Here is a 17204-nt window from a genome sequence, read left to right on the forward strand (position 1 = left end):
GGGTTTCGTTGTTCAGGTGGTTGATTTGCAGCTCGTTCTTCAAACAAGTTACGAATTCCATAGTGCTACAAGAATATCCACTAAATAAAATGCTGGTACACGAATTTATCAAGTAAATATATTCTTGTTCCAGCACGCGAAATAGTTGCCTTATCATTCATGGTGCCACTACTACAACACTGGCTTAGATGTCAAATACTGCCGCATTACACCGGTCGTAATCAGTAAGTTACACATCATCTAACAGAAAGTTTGAATGACTTGCAACATCCGTCGCATTGATGTACCAGACCTCTCGATCACATGGGTTTCGTTGTTTAGGTGGTTGATTTCCAATCCGTTCTTCAAACAAGATAAGAGACTCCACGGTGCTTGCGGCCCTGATTAATGTCCTGTCCGTTCCATAATACAAGAATATCCACTAAAAGAATATAAATAAATAATAATGCTGCCACACGAATATATCACAGAATAATTAAACTAAATATATTTGTCAACACACTAACTCTTGTTCTACTACGCAAAATAATTGCCTTATCATTCTTGGTGCCACCACTCCAACACTGGCTCAAATTTCAAACACTGCCACATTACACCAGTCGTAATAAGTAAGTTACGCATCATCCTATGGAAATTTGGCACTCACTTCACGCAACAATCAGAAAACATCCGGCGATTTCACGGTATTTTGGCCACAAAATACGTACATACGGCAGCACTCCGTGACCCATATCTTACTCAACCGCCATTTTCTTTCTCGTCCATAGTTAAAATGTGGAAAAGGGAACAATTCTTTCTCATTAAATCATTTGTGCACTTCCAAATTCCGGCAAATAGATTCAAACAATTAATCCGATTTGGTTTATTAAAATGTGGTTACACCGATGAAAATCCAGGATCATTTCAGACACCTTTCGAATACTAATTCAGTGTGGTTTGGAAGAAGAATGGTTCAAAGATTATTGTGCTCAGTTTGTCTTCATTCGATTTACCCACTACTAAAGGATGTGTATGTCTTGACCACGGGTTACTTATCGACCTTCATGTCCACTGCACTTGGACTGCCATGGGTGGGTAATGAATTACATTTCCGGTATTTAAACGTTACTGAATGCATTTGCTCCCACATCAAAAATATTCAGCCACGTTTGTACTAATCTGCACGAGGATTCCTGTCTTTATGTGTACTCAAAATATATATTTTGCAGCACATCTCTACTATGTTTCTTGCTTATAGTCGCTGTAATTTACATGGTATGCTTATTTCGATATTATCTGGTCGACACACTATACAGACTAAAAATGCGCGCGACAACAGTTGGGTACCCTTCGTTGATAATATGACCCAAGATGAGTAAGAAAAATACCATTCTATGCTCTTCCTTTATTTGTTAGTGTTGAACACTGATTGAATAACTGATTATTTTGTAGAGTAGTTTGAAGTAGATTAGTACGTTACTAAACGTTTAACTTTGCCACACACTGTTCAGTTTTATAATAGGCATGTGCTGCATTAGAGGGAGAATTCTAAACATTTCAGTATACGAGAGTTTTCGTAGAACTAACAGTAAGAAATTAATGACGAGACGTCCCCCGAATTATTGTCATAGGAGTGGATTTGCAATGAATGCGCTTAATATAATATGAATATAGTTTCTTCTGATATAATTTTTCAAATTAATGCTTCCTAGTGACACGAGGTATAGAAGAACTCCTCTAATGAATTAGGGATAGCTATGGCAGGCTGTTAAAGGTTTATAATTACTGTTAAAAATTGGATCATTAACAGATAGCTAGTTAACCCTAAATGGGGTGTAAGGGGTAGGTTTTCTTACTCAAATGCCAACCTCACCTGCACATGGTGCACCCTGCTTTCGACTGACAAGGTTCTGGCGACCGAGCGACCCCCAGCATAGGGAGTCCTCCTCTGCTACGCCAACGGCTCCTTATGAAGACGGATGAGCTGGGTGGGCCCGGGGCACTCTCTTGCCCTTGAGGTGGGAAGCCACCTCTAAAGGCGGAAGAACCATATATGGTCAATGGCATAGAAATTACTCAACGGCGGACTAGGCGTAGGGATAAGTAAAGCTTCTCTGGCGGCTGGGAAGGCGGACGAAGCCTGCAATAGTCCTGGAGCCTCCAGTCGTCGTAACTCTTATGCCGCTGAGGACCGGTTCTGAGTCTGTCAAGAAATGTGTGATTGTCGATGTGCAGCAGCATTCCCACACTAAAAATGTCACGGACAGGCGTCTTCTGAAAAACTCAGCACATACACTACAAGTCTTGCTGCGATCGGAGAGTTGTGACGGGAGCAGGATTGTGTAGTCTGGGAGCTCCTAATGACAAACCGGCACGTAGGCGACGAATGTGTGATCTCCGTTTTACTTGAGGAGAGGCTGTAAAGCAACTCGTGTGTTGCATTGGTGACTAAGCAGGCCTATTCACGATCCATTCTGCTCACTCCGAATGGGGAGGGGGCTAAAAAAGGTGCCCTAAACATAGTCAGCCTCAACACATCCCGACTGTGAAACCGCGCCCAGAGGGTACACCATAAGCGGTCAAAAGAAAATAAAGATGAATTTTCAACCTGAAACATCCGTACTCTAATGGATAATGATACAGCTAATCGGCCAGAAAGGATAACAGCTGTCGTGGCTCGTGAACTGAAAAGATGTAACCGATATTGCAGCACTGAGTGAAACTAGAAGGCACGATGAAGGAAAAATAAAAGAACAAGGAGGCGGATACACTTTCTTCTGGAAAGGTAAAAGCATTCATGAGCCCCGCATTCATGGTGTTGGTTTTGCCATTGCAAATGAAGTTGTCCCTCACCTTGATGAACTTCCTTCTGGCTTAAATGAAAGACTCATGAGCTTACGCCTCAAGCTCACCAACAATCAACGAGTTACAGTAATTAGTGCCTATGCTCCGACCCTCACTTGTGAAGAAGATGAAAAAGAAGCATTCTATTGCCAACTTGACACACTTCTAACAAGAATCCCCCAAGCTAACAAAATCACTCTTGGGCTACTTCAATGCGCGAGTTGGTAGAGACTCAACGCAATGGCCCAAAGTAATTGGAAAAGAGGGATTAGGGAATTGCAACTTAATGGAACCTTTCTGCTCACGAAGTGCTCAAATCACAATCTAGTTATCACTAATACCCTCTTCAGACAAAAATATAAATTTAAAACATCATGGCAACAGCCACCGTCAAAACACTGGCATCTAATTGATTACATAATTGTACGCGCCCGAGACCAACGCGATGTGTTAATCACAAAGGATATAACAAGAAAACAACGTAAGCTCATGGGGAAAAACCAAACTACACAGCCAGTAACTAACAGAACAAATGTGTGTCAAGAATGTGGAAAAATTTGCGGTTCTAGGATTGGCCTCTACAGTCACTTAAGATCTCACAGAAGCTAAGTTCTTCAGGAAGGCAATCATACTCATTTACGAGGGATAGCCCATCGAATATGAGTGATATATATTCTATTTGCCAAAGCACTATAATATCAATGATGATATTTCAAGTCGTGCTCATTCATTATGGGTTAATACGATTTTTTTCTGTGTAGAACACCATATTTAATAATGCTTTCCTAGAAGTTACATGGAACACATGTCAAACTGACTGGCCTGTAATTATCCACTTTAAGTCAACCACCCTTTCATTTGTACACTAGAACTGCTACAGTAAATCACCATTCCTTAGGTATAGCGACTTCACGCAAACAGTAATTAAAGAAGTACTTCAGATATAGTACTATATCCCAAACCATCCCTTAAAGAAATTATAAATTTCTAGCTGTTTTCCTAGCTTTCAATTTCTGTATATTTTTGTAAATATTTTTATAGTTATAAGCATTTGTCAGTATTTCGCTAGTACTAATCATCTCTACCTGTACATTATCCTTTTGTCCAACTATCTTTGCATACTGCTGACTAAATACTTCTGCCTCACATATACATTTCCGTTTTCATTACGATTCCTGGAATGACCTTCCTGGAAACTGCTTCTGCCTTAATATACATGTAAGTACGCGTTTATTTCTCATTCAAATTCATATGGCTGTCAGTTATTCTTTACACCATGCTATTTTAGCTGAATTAAAAAAAAAATTCAGTTCCCTAGTAAGTGACTTCAATACATCCTTGCATCCCTTTGGAAAAGTCTAATGATCATAAAAGTGTCTTTAAATAACTGGAATTGATAACGATTAATGTATTTGCATCATTCCACAAACATAATTAAAGAGAGTTCTATATGTCTCTCAATCATGCCCAGCCATCAATACGTCACATCGCAGCCTACACGGTTGCTACTGTAGGTAACATCGCATCGCACATTTAGTATCGTTTATACTTTCACGCACATTTTCAGGCCTTGTGTGATGGTAACCCATAAGGAGAACACAGTCATATGGGAAATAGAAATGAAGTGGAAGAGAATGGAAAAACATGAACCTCAGTGATGTAATACAGTTTGGATGTTCCTGATGGTTGGTCATACTAGTTCGACCTCAGAAAAGAAAAGCTGGTATTTTCTATGTGAACGAAAAGGGTAGAGACTCTGATGGTGTGAGATTTTGAAGGGAAAACTAGTACAGCTTCGCCCTGAGATCGTATGAGAGCCACAGTCTATCAGAAACTGCCTGAAAACAGTATTTTACAATTACACAGGAAATTGGCACAATGTCCTGGTTATTCCTACTGGACAAGGCATAAATCCATCGTGCATAGTTCGCCACGGATTGGTTTTACTGCAGAAATGTTCATATACTATCGTGTCTAATCATTTCTACAGGCCTTGACCTAATTGAAAACTTGTAAGAAATCCTTTGAAGGAATGTGTATGAAAGAGGAAGATAGTATGATAATATCCAAAATAATTATGAAGATATCTGTTATTTCTGTACGGAACAAGCATAAGATATATGTGTTTTAGAACTTCATGGAAGGTGTGACTGAGCGAGTGTTTGAGATAGCTGTGAAATAAGGGTCATTTTTAGGGATACAACATGGAGTGTTCTTATAATTTCGTAACAGTATTTGGCACTGTATGTACGAATATTTTCTTACTGAAGTTTACCAACAACAAATAAGGTGGCATTATGCTGTATACGGTAAATGTTGTATGTTACTCTTTTTACATTGCATAACCGGTTTCATGTTAGAATTGTTTATTTAACCAGTACAACATAAAAACGTATCTTCTTTTTTCCACTCAAGAGTACGCAACACACGCACATAAGTAATCAACAGTAATGCATCTTGATAATATACATATTAGACTCAACGACAAGGTGTATTTTTGTATTTCGATGTATACTGGATAGGATATGCAGTAAAACTCATCCACAAGCCGATATTTCGAACAAAATGTAAACAATATCTGCTGCTATGTAATACCGATATTTTAACGCGGAATAACTACTATGTGTTGCAGGAGCCGGATGCGTTTGTGCTTATCTGCTCTAAAAAACACAATGAATGAAAATATTTGGTAATTTGTTTCTGAATATAGTTCCTCCCGATCAACTAGTTAAAATTAAAAGGTGACCCATGCTTGTAGTTAAACAACACCATTCAAAGATCTGAGAACTGAATCCTTGTAGGACAATGGCCATACTGACGAACAACCTATCGTACTGCAAGGTCGGGAATAAACAGAGTTGATCAAAAGTAAGGTTTCATGGGGAAAAGTGAAAGTCACAGTACTGTACATGTTCAGTACGAGTATAAGTAACGGTTGCTTGTGAACATACGTCGACTCGATGTTTCCAGTTGTGTAAGGCTTCTGCTTCTGTGGAGGGAGATGGTAATCACGTATTTGAGCTGGTCCATGTTTTTAATATTTTCAGTTGAATTCCGGTAGCTCCGTTCATCCACCAATAAATTGACTTCCACTTGTCCGTCAATCGTTAGTACGTAAGAAATCTGGAAGAAAAAGGCACTTAAGAAATTTGTCAATGTAACCTGACTTTAGGTCCATCCCGTACAATGTTGATATCGCTGAAAGTGCAGAACAGCTTCTGGTTCTTAAGTATAATATTATCTACTAATAGAAAGTGTTGTGCATAGGAGAGCGATGGGAAGTTTACTTTCAGTGTTGTAAAAAGCTTCTGGATCTGAATAGGACGATGAGATAGCTAGAGGCTTTACGTCGCACCGACACAGTTAGGTCTTATGGCGACGATAGGATAGGAAAGGCCTAGGAGTTGGAAGGAAGCGGCCGTGGCCTTAATTAAGGTACAGCCCCAGCATTTGCCTGGTGTGAAAATGGGAAACCACGGAAAACCATCTTCAGGGCTGCCGATAGTTGGATTCGAACCTACTATCTCCCGGATGCAAGCTCACAGCCGCGCGCCTCTACGCGCACGGCCAACTCGCCCGGTGACGATGAGATAATAGTTATTTCTAAAATGTTTCGTCAGAGTTCACAACATGATGAAACCATCCTCGTAACTTGCACCATGACACGTGAAAGAAGAATGAATCACTACATTGGTCCCAGCAGTTCAAGACAAAGCACAACAAAGGTAAGCAATCTCCACATAGGCCATGAAGACCCTTGGAGAAGTGCAAGGTGAAGGCTTCCACTATCCGTTACCTCGGAACTTGATGGGGACACCCGGCCGCCTTTGCCCCCAGTAATTATCCTGGTACTCTTTTTTTGTGTAGGCTGAGTGAACATCAGGACTATATAGACCTCCGGAAGTAGAAATCTGATTTATTAAATTTTTCGACTTCCTGACGGGGAATCTAACTCACGTCCTTCCGGGTGATCCGAGCACGCATTTACCGTCATGGCCAGGCAGCCCTTCACAGCAGTTCACTCCATCGAAAAAAAATGTGAACACCTTCACTACGTTAAACCATTGTGGACGACCATATGCGTAACCACCCTGGAAGTGCATGCATGGCTGAATCACCACGCTCCACAAAGGGTAGTGTGATGTCTTACGCAGTACCCAGTCTAACAAGTGCTGAGGTTAAAGATAGTGGAAGCATTTACCTTCCACCCCTCTCAGGGCCTTCATGGCCTATATGGAGATGCCTTTTATTTGCTATTTAAGCTAACAGTTGAGATTGCTGCCTTGAGCATTATTTCGGCGTTACCACTAAAACTGTGCAGAGAAAGTCAGGGCAGGGATTTATCATCATGTAATCTATATACATTTAATATCTGTTTCATATTGCGGGGCCAGGAAGAGTGATCCTATGTTTTTAGGCTCGATTCCGGCCCAGATATATTGCATACGAAGCCTCGAGTCGGTAGATTTGCTGGTAACGATCGTAGGAAAAAATGCCTGCTTGACAAAATTTGAACACTTGAGCCCCTCCGAAATCCTTAAAGGTAGTTAACAGGACGTACATATTACAAAATTATTATTATTATTATTATTATTATTATTATTATTATTATTATTATTATTATTATTATTATTATTATTATTATTATTATTATTATTATTATTATTATTATTATTTATAATATCAACATCATCCACATAATGTGAAACCAATGGCTTACATTGACTATTTTGGCTGTATTTCCGTACAGTTATCCGTTTCAGGTGTAATAATGACCATCTGCATATTTCTTAGCTTTGGTGTCTGTCTGTTTTTCATTTGATTGTATGAGTTCTTATAACTTGAAAACTACTGAATATATTTCTACCAAACTTGACGTTTAGATCCACCTATCCTTGAGTAGGTTTTAGGGACAATATTATTTCTGAATAGGTACCTAAATTTACTGGGGGTTTATCCGAAACCGAAACCATGATTTTGCACTCCCTCAAAATATGCACATCCGAAATTAATGGAAATCTCCAATCCTCAATGGAAATCCATTTCTCAAACTTTTCCTTTTGTGCATTTTTTCGACAGGAGGATTAATAAGTGAGATATCATGAACGGTCGGTTTTGCAGGTTAAGTCCAGCGGACATAGCCCAAGAGGTGTTGAACGTGGAGCAGATTCCTTATCTAGCTATATGAATAAAATCATAACTACTGTGTGTGTCTGTATATTGACTATTTTGGTGAAATTTTCGTACGGATACCCGTTTGAGGGGTAATAATGACCATCTACATATTTTTGGTGTAGTTTCCTGAAAGTCCTAATTTTTACCCACCTCACCCAAAATCCAGATTGCGGCACAATCTGCTAGACGGGAAAAAAATTGAAATTTGGCAAAATTATAAGTTTTAGCCTGTTACGAGCGGGAAACTTCCAAGATCTTTAAATTTTTTACTTTTTATCCTCGAAGAATATTGAAATATGGAGGCAATTTTAATGATGGTACAGACCTTCGTTTCGAGGTATTTCGTGCGATAAACAGGAAGTCCAATCACATAACGGATGGCACAATCTCGGATCAATTGGCGTGACCTTCAACCTTGGTCTTATGACTTTTTGTCTATGTGTATCCCCCTTATACGTTAGATTCTTCTCTATTTCACGATTTTTGGAATGTTTACATGCGTAATTCATACTTTCACTCACTTACAGGAAAGATAGAATCATCAAACTCTACACGAAGATTGACCCACCCAGTATCAATATATGAGCCAAATGCTATGTCACATAATTATCCTAAAAGTAATGCAACGTAAGGTAATCTTACACGAATTTCACCCTATTCAACGTTTCTAACTCAACCTGGCCCATAAATAGATGAGATGCGAGAAAATATCATAGGACCAGCCATTTAGGCCACTAAATACTGCGTTTTATTGTACAATCCTTTGTCGATATGACGTACCGATTAGCACTAGTTAATATGTAAATGATGGCCTGCAATATTGTAAACATGCATATACTTTCGTATGTCGATCTGTATATATTCATTCATGTCGATTTGCACCGATCGAGAAAGGGTGTGTCAGCTATTGTAATCAGTACTCCCCACACCGACTTTGAATGGCAGTAGGAATAATTCACTTATCGATCTGACTTGCAGAAGGCAAGGGAGCATGCAATTTTTTCCAGAACTACTCTACCCGATTATGTTTGACTGTAGGCCAGGGTGCCCACCATTATGAACAAATGTACCCATCTAAAATGTGACTAGCATTAGGCATAGTGGCCTGCTATTTTAATGGAAACTCACCAACTCTTTGTGACTGGTAGTAAGCTGGCTGGAAGCAGGATAAAGAACCTGTCATTATAATGATAACTGCACAACTCCACTTTGACTGGTAATAGGGAAGTTGCCTGCCATTTTAATAAAAAACTCCTCATCTGTAATCAGACTGGAAGTAGGAAAGTGGGCCTACCACTGTAACGAAAACTCCCCAAATCGATTTTGACCACGCAGTAGGCAATGGGACCTGCAATTATAATGTAAACTTGCCAACTCGATTGTGAATGGCAGTAGGCAAGTGAGCCTGCTGTTATCATCACAACTCGTAACCCACACTTTATATTGGAAACAACGTATGGGCACCTCCCCAGGCTATTTCTCGGATAACGCTAAGAGACATGCAATTTTAAATGTCTTATTTACTGCACTTACAGTATTGACTTCTATATCCGTATACAATCTAGAATACCTTTGCGATGCACGGGTACATTTGCTAGTTTCTAATAGTTTTGTATTCGATGGACAAACTTTTAATAGAATCAATGCCAATACTAGTCACAGGACCCTCGACTGTTCTGTTATTAAGTTACCGTATAATGAAAGTTAATATTTCAACCCTAACGATAATTGCAGCTCTTATTTGGCATGGGAAAATAATACAGTGAAAGGTTTAACATGAAAAGAGATCTAAAGCCAGAGAAGTTTGTTATGATAAGATAGAACTATTTATGTGCAGGTGATTCATTTGTACAACTATCTGAGAATACATAACTATTAAAATTATATTAATGACAACTAACTTAATTCGTCCAATTCTTAATTTTCTACTATATTCGTAAGGAAATAAAAGTTGGTGTTATTGGTGTCCTGTTATACCGCGTACTTCAGAAGAATTCTAGGTATCACAAATTAGTGTAATAAAGGCTGCTTTAAGGATACACACACTTGAATCAAATACAGTTAAATTCAGCAGTTCAGTAATATATTAGTACATACCTTAAATAAATGTGTGAGGATTTGGTCCTGTTTTTCAAGATAAGATTTAAAAATACATACTTGAAGTCCATTTTTTAGAATATATTCCCAAAATTTCTTGAATGGAATAAATTATTAATGGGTTAAATTAATCTTAAATTCAAGGTAATGGAGTAGCCACGTCCACTGTTCTGTATCCGCCTCCACACCGGAACGGTTAGCAAAGATAACTGTCACCATCGAGGGCCCGAGTTCGGTTCTCATTACTCCCAGAGGTTGAAGAATGGCTGATATGTTGTTCAATTAGTACACGTCGCAGTCGCACACGTCCATTCGGGGAGTTCCTGAAAATAACTGCACAACCTCCGCACGAGGACACGTGTTTATTTATTTGGCCCACTGTTCTACAAAAATTTACTTCCTATGTCCAGTTTACAGAACATTTTAACAGGCGATCGGGTGTGTAGTAAATTCATGAGGGCTGTAATGTTCACTCTTCCGAGAGGAGCGCTTCGATGGGCTGTTTGGTGACACCTATTTTTCATCTTTTGGATGTTGGTGGCATAAACTTCATTTCACTAATAATATCGGTACATCGTAACTTAGATATTTCAGGATAGCAAGGTTTCATAGAGCGTCCAATACTTTAAAGAAAACTGCAGGGTTCAGAATAATATATTTGTCGTTGCTGAGAGAAGAACTTTTCAACTTGTCAGTGTAATATTTGTGGGGGGCGAATTTTGAATATCCCCCATAAAAGCATTCTTCCTCTCTTCACTGTCAACTGTACTTCTCTTCTTGGTCCTATTTTCGTTTCTTGCTTTACTTATAGCACAGGTACAATTCTTTTAGAACTATTCACAGGATATTAATGGAAATGAACATCCACTTCCTGTAGTAATTTAAATTTCACGTGAAGCTTTCCTTTTTATGTCTATTATGTTCATAACTGGAGTCACAAAACTGTGATAAAATGAACAATAACTTCTAAAATAAGTTAAAATTAGGTTATGAAATATACGAGAAGTAGATGGAGACCATGTTGACTTAACTATAATTACGTTTTAATAACAAGAAGTGTGGAACTAAACGAAATCAAACGACTAGGTTCAAATACATAAATAAATTTTCCCAGATATAGAAATGTATGATGCCATAAACCATGCAGACAAATTTTCCACATGATATCTCTCCGCTTGTTTGAATTTATTTTATCTGAGTGGTGAGATAAGTAAAGAGAATAAAAATTGGCTATTGTGACAGTATCAATGAAATTATTCCAATAAGCATCAGCTACAGTTTTAAAACTATTGCGAATGTATTTTAAAATGTCATTAATAAGCCTTTAAAATTTAAGAAATCTATGACAATTTCATTCTCAGTTATTCAGCCATAATATCGCTTTAAAGAAAGGACACAAGTCTCTGGATACAGGAATACAAGTACACAGTCACTTGTCGGAAGGTATCTCTCACATCCCGTGTCTCTAAATGTATAGAGCGACATGTAGGTTTTGGTATATGGGAGTGCTTTCAGGTAGATAATTTGCTAATTGGAAGAGTAGAGATCAAGTAGACTGTAGACAATAATTAAGCATTGCTGGGCAGAACTAGAGATTCGTCCCGTCAAGTACCACGCCAGAGCGAGCTCCACTAGGCACGGAGAACGATGCTCTTTTGTTCTTAGCAGCTACATCACTTGCTCGGACAACGGTACAGCGTGTTCAGGTAAATCTCGGGCACGGATAGTCGGCAAATTTAAGGATAGAGCACAACAGCACATTATACGTTCGAGAGCAGACAAGAAATTAATTCCACTTAATATCCTATATATTATAACTGTTTAGAATTGTAATAATTTCAATTTTCTCATTTAGTTATTTTTCACTTTCTCTTTTGTGTCTTTGTTTTTATTTGTATTTATTGGGAGGTTATGGACGTAGTATAAGACACTTGTGATAGAAATATATGTTGGGATGATAAATAGATAAATAATTTTAAAAGTTACACACTCACACTCTCTCTCTTTCACACACACACACACACACACACACACACACACACACACACACACACACACACACACACACACACACACACACACACACACAAATTCCTATATACGATACTAGCAAGATACCCGTACTTCGCTAGGGTATTATACTGAAATTCATATTTGAATGCTTAACGTTTTATATATAATCCGCCAAAATTCCCGATCTGACTCGTTTCTTGAGAGATTACGGCAAAGTTCCTCCCATTTTTCAATCTTTCATTCCAGCAATCGATTTCGTACTTCCTGGGCCAGGTCCAGGTATTCCACCCGGTCAGTTGGGTCCCTAAATTTTTGCCATCTTTTCCTAAAAGCATTTTGAATATGGATCATATCCTTGAAGAGATCCGGCGTGGTATCGTCTTGGTTGCCTTGGCGGTACTGAACCCGCGGCCGGACTGCATTCGTAGATATTACCCGGCCAGGACCCGTTTCCAGCGCGGTCTGCACGTTTGACGACGGTCAAGAACATAATAATAATAATAATAATAATAATAATAATAATAATAATAATAATAATAATAATAATAATAATAATAATAATATATCATACATCATAATTGTATTATTTATTATTATTATTATTATTATTATTATTATTATTATTATTATTATTATTATTATTATTATTATTATTATTATTATTATTATTATTATTATTATTATTATTATATGATCTGGACCCCATAGCAAGATGCACGACCGCTATTTGGAGGTAAATTACATCTGCTGCCATTGTCATTTTTGACAATGTGACCAGCACCATTGCCGAGCATAGGCAAGTGCGCGGGATTTCTGGCGATACGAATGACATACTTCCGTGTATTATTGACCTTATTATGGAGGTGAACAATTGTAGAGCCTATCTCATTCCTATCGTTTATTTCAAATGTGTTAAAATTTTTATTTATATGCCAGGAGAATGTACTGTAATCTAAGAACGTTCTCCGAAGGAAAAGATGGCTCTTGAAAACGAACCGAGGAAAGATTAAGAATGATCGTTTTATGATCATAATAAGTACACTGAAAATCCACAGCCTGTTTCCAGTCATTCCACCGGGTCAGGAATGGAATGAATAATGAATGAATGAATCTAGCGGCGAGGATAGGAATTGTTCCGGCTGCCGAAACGTGTCGCACTCCTCTGGGGCAATGATTAATGAATGACAAATGAAGTGATATTGGAGAGTGTTGCTGGAATGACTGACGACAGGAGAAACCGGAGTATCCGGAGGAAAACCTGTCCCGCCTCCGCTTTGTCCACCACAAATCTCACATGGAGTGACCGGGATTTGAACCATGGAACCCAGCGGTGAGAGGCCGGCGCGCTGCCGCCTGAGCCACAGAGGCTAATTATAAGTACATTATGAAGAGTAAAATCAATTAATCTCACATCCTTTTTCACCCCACCGCCGTTAAGTTTATTTACCCCCACCCCCCAAAAAAGAAGGCGTGTTTCTTTATGTTTAAAGGAGATTCCAAACACGTCTGTTGTCTTCAGTTTTGAGATATAAGTATCCCCTTTAAAATAATTCACTTTTTCACTTCCTCCACCCCTACCCCTTAAGTGAATTTTCCGGCAAAAATACTTGTTTCTTTAATAGTAAAGGAGCTTCTAAATACCAATTATCACGAGTCTAACATCGTCAGTTATTAAGATATGTGTCATCACGAAAGGAATTCAACTCCTTTTCACTCCCGCCCTCCAAGATGATTCCACCACGCCCCCCCCCCAAAACGCGTTTTCCTTTTTTTAAAGGAGATCCAAATTCCATTTTTCACGTCTGTAACAACTTTAGTTTTTTATCAGATGTAAGCATCCTCATACAATTCATTCAAATAATTTTTCAATTTATTCACCTTATCCCCCCACCCCCGTTCATTGGATTTTCACAGAGTACGTGTTTCTTTACTTTTAAAGCAGATTCCAAATTCCAATTTTCAAGTCTGTAACATCTTCAGTTTTTGGGATATCAGTAGACCAATGAAAATAATTCCACACCATTTTCAGTTTCTTTTACCCCCACATCAACCCAAGTGGTTTTACCGAAAAGTAAAATTACACGTTCCTTTAATTTAATAGAGATAAAATATACCATTTTCACTTGTGTAACATGTTATGTTTTTGAGATATACTGTAGAAATTCTCACTTTAAAATTTAACCGCCTTTTTAGTTCCCCTTAAGTGGAGTTTCCAAAAACATATCACCTATGTTCCTTTACATTTAGAGGAGATTCCAAATACCACTTTTTACGTCTGTAACATTTTACATTTCTAAGATATTCTGTAGATATAGTCTTTCAAAAAATTCACCCCAATTTTTCACTCCTGTTTAACCCCCATTAATTGGATTTTCCAAAAACAAAAGTTATCTGTTTCTTTGTTTCTAAATGAGATCCCATATACAAAATTTCAAGTGTGTAATATCTTCAGTTTCTGAGATATATGTATCCTCATTAAAGGCATTCAACCCATTACTCACTTTTCACCCGCCCTATTGGATTTACAGAAAACAAAAAATACGTGTCCTCTATTTTTAAAGGAGATCCTAAATATTAATTTTTTTACATCTGCAAACTTTTAAAGTTTTGAGATGTAGAGACACTCATTTTTAAAATCCACACCCTCCTTTCACCCCCCCTCCCTATTTGGATTTCCAAAAAAAAAATTACATGTTTTTAAAGGAGATCCCAAATACCAATTTTCAGGTCTGTAATATCCTTAGTTTCTGAGATATAAGTATCCTCATTAAAGGTATTCAACCCCTTTTCACACCTCGTATTGGGATTTTCCGAAAAAAAAAGTGTTTCTTTACTTTTAAAGGAGATTATAAATACCCATTTTCATATCTTAAGCTTTTAAAGTTTTGAGATACAGATACACTCATTTTAAAAATTCACCCCCCTTTTCACCCCCATTATTTGGATTTTTCCAAAAACGAAAAAGTACGTGATTATATTAAATGAGATCCCAAGTACCAATTTTCAGGCCTGTAATATCTTTAGGTTCTGAAATATAAGTAGCCTCATTAAAGGCATTCAACTGACTTTTCACCCCTTCTATTGAGATTTTCCGAAAACCAAAAAAAATACGTGTTTCATTATTTTTAAAGGAGATTATAACTGCCAATTTTTACAACTGTATTTTAAAATTTTAAAAATTCACCCCCGTTTTAACCCCCTTAGCGGAGGAATATCCAAAAATCCTCCCTTAGCGAGCACCTACATTGTAATATAAATGTATCTTCAAAATTTCATTTCATTATGTCCAGTAGTTTTGGCTCGGCGATGATGAGTCAGTCAGTCAGTCAGTCAGTCAGTCAGTCAGTCTGTCAGTCAGTCAGTCAGTCAGTCAGTCAGTCAGTCAGTCAGTCAGTCAGTCAGTCAGTCAGGACAAGTTATTTTATATGTATAGATATATTGTGCCCTACAGCAATTTGATCGCTATCAAGCAGACGCTGAGAACCGATCAGATGTGCTATAGTGCGAAAACACACTCACCCCACGGTGAGTAAACCCTGGCACATAGCTTGCCTGAATTCCGTAATTCCTCTTCTGCAGGTCCAGTATATCAGTCGTTGTAAAACACGTGGGTGGAGTAGGACGTCGAAGAAGAAAATACAAGAAGAAAGGATGGTTGGCACTCGTAGGAGGTGTGTTCATTGTAGCACAAAAGAAGTACAAAGAAGAAGTACACCGTGTTGTGAAACGTGCAATGTAGCACTATGTAAGTCATGTTTTATTACTTTCCACAAGACAAAACAGTAAGTGTTCATAGTTTAGTGCAGTGTCATGTAAAGTAAAACTGTAAAACATCCATGCATAAAAGAAAATTCTGCTTGAAAATATTACTTGATATTTTTCAATAAAATTATATGTCCGACTCGTTGGCTGAATGGTCAGCGTACTGGCCTTCGGTTCAGAGGGTCCCGGGTTCGATTCCCGGCCAGGTCAGGGATTTTAACCTTCGTTGGTTAATTCCAGTGGCCCGGGGGCTGGGTGTTTGTGCTGTCCCCAACATCCCTGCAACTCACATACAACACATTACACTATCCTCCACCACAATAACACGCAGTTACCTAGACATGGCAGATGCCGCCCACCCTCATCGGAGGATCTGCCTTACAAGGGCTGCACTCGGCTCGAAATAGCCACACGAAATTATTATTATATTAATAAAATTATATAATAATGAGTATAATTGATTTCTGAGTGCTTTTTGAATAAAATGAAATAATAATGAGTAATGATTGACTTTGTGAGTGCTTTGATCATGTATGTCATAGAGGACTCATAATGTACTGTAACATTTTCAGGATAATGAGGTGGTACATTATTGTACCATGCCCAATTTAGTTTTTACATGACGATTATAGGGCAGTGGTACAATAATGTACCACCCACTTTTACTCATCAAATGATCATAAATAATTGTAAAAAACAAAGTCTATCGACAGTATGCATTGTACTAAGTCATGAAAACCCAAAAATAATTGTAAATTGCGATAGCACCTTATGTCCTGTAAACAATACACCCCGGACTGAGTGGCTCAGATGGTTGAGGCGCCAGCCTTCAGACCCAAACTTGGCAGGTTCGATCCTGGCTCAGTTCGGTGGTATTTGAAGGTGCTCAAATACGACAGCCTCGTGTCGGTAGATTTACTGGCTCGTAAATTAATTTCTGCGCAACGAAAATCCAGTAACACAGCATCTCGGAAAACCGTACAACTACTTAATGAGACGTATAGCCAATTAAAATTATTACAGTATTAAGAGGTTTGACTAGGGGGTGAGGCCTGATAACATGAGCATGTAACTCTTTCAAAACTTTTGACACACGTGGTTGAAATTACACAAAATAATAGATGCTCCTATATGTGATAGATTCTAAATAATACGTGGTCTTAGGAGATACACCCCTAAGATGTTTTGACTTGCAGGGTTTGCTACAAGAAAGTATTCATGTCACTGAAATCGTAAGACATAGGAGGTTAAAATATCACATTATTGTTGCTCCTCTAGGTCTATGTGTTATATTTTAAATGAGAAGTGGTCTCAAAATAATACACCCCTACAGT

The sequence above is a fragment of the Anabrus simplex genome, chromosome 1 (genome assembly GCF_040414725.1).
Source record: "Anabrus simplex isolate iqAnaSimp1 chromosome 1, ASM4041472v1, whole genome shotgun sequence".
Classification (NCBI taxonomy): Eukaryota; Metazoa; Arthropoda; class Insecta; order Orthoptera; family Tettigoniidae; genus Anabrus; species Anabrus simplex.